The sequence below is a fragment of the Dermacentor variabilis genome, chromosome 5 (assembly GCF_050947875.1).
Source record: "Dermacentor variabilis isolate Ectoservices chromosome 5, ASM5094787v1, whole genome shotgun sequence".
NCBI classification, from domain to species: domain Eukaryota; kingdom Metazoa; phylum Arthropoda; class Arachnida; order Ixodida; family Ixodidae; genus Dermacentor; species Dermacentor variabilis.
The window spans coordinates 200,687,276-200,692,825 of record NC_134572.1 but is presented as its reverse complement, the minus strand read 5'-3'; the positions used below and the strand labels follow the sequence as shown (position 1 = coordinate 200,692,825).

The 5,550-nt window shown below is 45.5% G+C and overlaps 1 pseudogene; it reads left to right on the top strand.

The window, feature by feature from the left end:
- Positions 1 to 1,903: 1,903 nt before the first annotated feature.
- On the top strand, positions 1,904 to 2,786 carry LOC142582065 (uncharacterized; annotated as a pseudogene).
- Positions 2,787 to 5,550: the final 2,764 nt, after the last annotated feature.

The window sequence follows — 5,550 nt, the reverse complement described above, 5'->3', positions numbered from 1 at the left end:
GATTCCCTTCGAATATATCTTCAGTGGTCTCGCACGCGCGCATTAACATAATCAGTGTCCCTCTTTTTTCGTCCCCCTCTCCCTATGGCTATATAATCAGCCACCTTTGACTTCAATAAACAGTTGCAAGTAGCGCCTTGTCCTGTATTTTGTTCGTTCTTTTTGTGCCGTTACAGTTGGCGCTTCATTTTCTGTAAAATAAATAAGAACGTAGTTACCTTTGCTGGATTTAGTGACTTGACATTGAGGCTTTGGCGTAGGTGAGAAAAAAATGTTGGTATTCTTTATGTGACATGACGGCACAAATGATACGCCACAACGCTTCGTCTTATCGGACCTCGCTGCGTGCTTTGTCAGCTTGTCTGAAATTGTGTTGATTTGGCTTGTCTCGTTTATGTTCCAATGTAAGACTTTAGAATATTCAATGCGCCTTTGGGGTCAAATGTTTATGACAGCGTTATTCCACAAAGTTCCGCAATTGAAAATCTAAAGCACAGTCATTGTGGTGTGAACCTCTCCTCTTGTCCTTTGTGTTTTTGACTGGTTTTTTCGTTCAAGTATGTACCAACTGGCCTAGATTGCAACCCCTCTCTAAAGCAGAACTTTGGAAATGTCAATGCGCCTATCACATCAAACGTTTATGAGACTTAGGCCCCTAAAGTTTCGGAATTGAGATTCATGTGCTCCGTTGATTCCGCAGCCTCTGCGAGATGCCGTGACAAGCCCGCTCGCCATCAAAACGCCCTTGCAACTTTGTGCTCGGATGGGGCTGCTTGCGTTATGTCACTGCCTGTACACGGGCGCTGCCGCGAAATCCAGCCCGAGTTCGCAATGTTCGCTGTGAAATGTCTTTTCGAGCGTGAAAAAGACATTGTAGACAAAATCCAGAACAATTTCCGGCGCCAGGGGTTGTTTGGGTGAACGGTGCATGGTTAGCCCGAAAAAATTTCGGGTGGGGGGGGGGGCGGGACTCAAGCCCCATAAGCCCCCCCCCCTTGTCTACGCCCCTGCATAGTATGTTATTATGGACGAGGATACTGTGGTATTTACTCCGTTTCTTTTATACTGCTGCGAGCACCTGAGGTGGAAGGAGAATTAATAAGAAAACTCTCAACAGTGCATATCCAACAATGAAAAATGGATCAGCCCGCGGCTGGCCAAATGTGAGGTTGTTCTCTTTGTAAAAGCTTTGCAAAATGCGAAGCTATTGCTTGCCGGGAATCCAGCTGCTACGGCCTTTCGCTGTTGAGCTAGAGCTGCGGGTTTGATCCCGGCCGCGCCTAATGCATTTCACTGGGAGCGTTGTGCAAGAACTCTCGTTAAATAGATTTGGGTGAATGTTAAAGAAACCCAGGGGGTAAAAATAACCAGCGTGCCTCATAATAATATCCTGGTTTTGGAGCGTAAGATCTTACAGTTTAAATATGTTTTATAGGCATTTGCTTATCGTTTTAAGTCGGTTATACTAATACTTGCGTGTTGCTAGCAGCTATTGAAGTGCTAGGTGGCGAGTTATCCGTGGCTTTCGTATGTTTTGTCAATTTCATTTTTATTTTGTTTAAGGATAAATTTTAGAAGGCCCTCTTCATCATAACTGGTGCTCACTGCAGGTGCCAACGGCTGCTGCATGGCGAGAGATCGGAAATGGTTTGCGCGACAAGTGGGATTTCCCTCTTTGTGCTGGTGAGGTGGACGAAAACACGTTCAATTTCAGATGCCGCCAAATTCCAGCAGTCTCTATTGCAGCTACAAGGTAATGATTGTGCCGAAGCTTTTAAATTATGCATATGCTCTCTGGTGCAAAATACATGATAAGAAATGTAGATAAAACAAACTAGCCACTCTTGTGGTCCTGTCTTCAAGTAAGTTTTAAGTTCTTCCATGGTGGTTAACTTCACTGTCTTTGCAGCGTAACTACCCCATTGTTTTTATGGCAGTGGTGGATAGTGACCTGAAGTACGTGGCCATAGATGTCGGCGCCTACGGGAGACCGTGATGGGGGAATATTTAGCAACTCGAGGTTTGGCTGGTCTCTCTTGAACGGCCTACTTTCTCTCCCTCCATCGCAGCGTCTACCCAAGACGAAGAACGTAGCGCCCCATGTGTTTGTGGGAGATGAAGCTTTCCAGCTTCGGCACGATTTTCTTAGGCTCGACCCAGGAAATCGTCTTGAAAATGGCAACAGAATCTTCAATTATCGTCTGAGCCGCGCAAGGTAATCGCGACAACATGAAGTTCTTAGTAATTAGCAGTGGCTGATCTTCACCGCATTTTATCGATTGTATTGTGATAGTAGTTACTGTTAAACGCCGTTATTTTTGCCTTTATGCGTTATTGTTTTGCAGCTAAGTGAGCAACACTGGTTACGTACATTACTCACCAATCGTTCCTTTGTAATCTTGTTCTGCGCAGGAGGTGCGTGGAGAACGCTTTCGGTGTTATTGCTTCGAGGTTTAGAATATTTAGGAGAGCCATTAACTTGTTGCCGGAAATAAGTAGACTATGTTGTGGTGGCCTCGTGCCTCCTCCACAACTTTTTATGTGAAGACTTGTTCTAAATGCCTTCCAATTATGCAGACAAAGAAGATGTACACGGAAACGTAACGTGCGGCCAGTGGCGCTTAGCCGTCGAAACAGAAGGCAGCACCATGCTCGAACTACAGCCTCCCGTGGGCCATTATTACAGCAACTCAGCAGCTGAGACGACATGTGCTTTTCGCTCGTATTTGGTAAGCCCTCAAGGATCCGTGTCCTGGCAGCGTGCGGCCGGCGGACTGCGTCCCTAGGGCATGACAAGTGCTTTTACTCCATTATTACCTACAATGTATGTGAATTGAAGGCAGTCCAATGTGAACACAGTGCAGAGGTGACGTAGAGGTAGAGCATTCGCCTCGCATGCAGGAGGACCCTGGTTCGAATCCCAGTAACACGCAATTCTACACCGGAATAAAACAAAAGAAAATCCGTGTGTTGATGAAATTGCATAAACAGGCCTGGAGTGCGGCCTGATCCCGGTAACCATAACTGGTAACGCACTCCCTCACCACAGCAGCATTGGCCACCCTGGTGCAGTACTTGGCCACAACCTCATATATGAATACAACAATCAGACCCCGGCCCTCAGTCCTCAGCAGCTGCGAAGCAACTGACCACGGTGGCGGTCAGACCTGTGATGCAGCAGAGGGTGCTAAGAATACCTGGGTCTGGAAAGGCCTCCATTGGAATCGGAACCTGGCAACGTTCAACGCTCGAACGTTATCAAGTCGGGCGAGTCCGGCAGTGCTATTGGAGGAATTAGAGGGCAGTAAATGGGATATAATAGGGCTCAGTGAAGTTAGGAGGAAAAACGAAGCATATCCAGTGCGAAAAAGCGGGCACGACCTGTGCTACTGGGGCTTAGCGGAGAGCCGAGAAGTAGGAGTTGGATTCCCGATCAATAAGGATATAGCTGGTAACATACTGGAATTCTATAGCATTAACAAGAGGGTGGCACGTCTTGTGAAACTTAATAAGAGCTACAAATTTAAGGTCGTACTGGTCTATGCCCCTACATCCAGTCTTCTATGAAGACGTGGAATCAGCGATAGGTAAAGTCAAAACAAAATACACTATACTGATGGGCGACTTCAATGCCAGGGTAGGCAAGAAGCAGGCTGGAGAAAAGTCAGTGGGGGAATATGGCAAAGGTTCTAGGAATAGTAGGGGAGAGTTATTAGTAGAGTTTGCAGAACGGAATAATTTGTGGACAATGAATACCTTCTTCCGCAAGCGGGATGACCGAAAGTGGACGTGGAGGAGCCCTAATGGCGAGACTAAAAATGAAATAGACCTCATACCCTGTGCTAACCCTGGCATTATACAAGATTTGGACGTGCTCGGCAAGGTGCTTTGCAGTGACCACAGGATGGTAAGAACTCGCAGTAGCCTAGACTTGAGGAGGGAAAGGCAGAAATTGGTACATAAGAAGCCGATCAATGAGTTAGCAGTAAAAAGGAGCATCGAGGAATTCCGGATCAAGCTAGAGAACAGGTATTCGGATTTAACTCTGGGAGAGGACTTTAGTGTTCAAGCATTGAACGACAATCTTATGGGCATGTTTAAGGAGTGTGCAATAGAAGTCGGTGTTAGACAGGATACCAGTAAGCTATCGCAGGAGACGAAGGACCTGATCAAGAACGCCAATGTATGAAAGCCTTTAACCCTACAGCTAGAATATAACCGGCAGAATTTTACAAGTTAATCAACAAGCGTAAGCCAGCTGACATAAGGAATTATAATATGCAGAAAATTGAACATGCTCTCAGGAACGGAGGAAGCCTAAAAGCGTTGAGGAAGAAACTACGAATAGATAAGGATCAGATGTATGCACTAATAGACAAATCCGACAATATCATTACTAATAGGGATGAGATAGTTCAAGTGGCTGAGAAGTTGGATAGAGATTTATACAGTACCAGTGGCACCCACGACGATAGTGGAAGAAAGAATAGTCTAGCAGTATTTGAAATCCCCCAAGTAACGCCGGAAGAAGTAAAGAAAGCCTTGGAAGCTATGCAAATGGGGAAGGCCGCTGGGGAGGATCAGGTAACAGCAGATTTGTTGAAAGATGGTGGGCAGATTGTTCTAGAAAAACTGACCACCCTGTATACCCAATGCCTCATGACTTCGAGCGTACCGTAATCTTGGAAGAACGCTAACATAATCCTAATCAATAAGAAACGGGGCTTGAAAAATCGTAGACCGATTAGCTTACTGTCCGTTGCCTTCAAAGTATTTACTAAGGTAATCGCAAATAGAATTAGGAACGCCTTAGACTTCTGTTAACCAAAGAACCAGGCAGGATTCCGTAATGGCTAGTCAACAATAAACCATATTCACACTATCAATCAGGTGATAGAGAAATGTGCGTGATATAACCAACCCTTATCATTATTTACGAGAAAGCGCTTGTTTCTGTCGAAACCTCAGCGGTCATGGATGCGTTGCGGAATCAGGGAGTCGAAGATCCGCATGTAGAAGTACTGAAAGATATTTATAGCCGCTCCACAACCACTGTAGTGCTCCATGAAGAAAGCAACAAAATCCCAACAAAGAAAGGCGTCAGGCAAGGAGATGCGATCTCTCCCATGCTATTCAAAGCGTGTTTACAGGAGGTATCCAGAGACCTGGAATGGGAAGGATTGGGGATAAAAGTTAATGGAGAATACCTCAGTAAGTTGCGATTAGCTGATGATATTGCCTTGCTTAGTAACTGAGGGGACCAATTGCAATGCATGCTCACTGACCTGGAGAGGCAAAGCAGAAGGGTGGGTCTAAAAATTAATCTGCAGAAAACTAATGTTTAACCGCCTCGGAAGAAAACAGCAGTTATGATAAGTAGCCAGGCCCTGGAAGTGGTAAGGGAATACATCCCCTTAGGGCAGGTAGTGACCGCGGATCTGGATCATGAGACTGAAATATTGAGAAGAATAAGAATGGTACGTTTGGCAGGCATTTTCAGATCTTGAACAGAAGGTTGCCATTTTCGCTCAAGGGAAAAGTGTATAACTC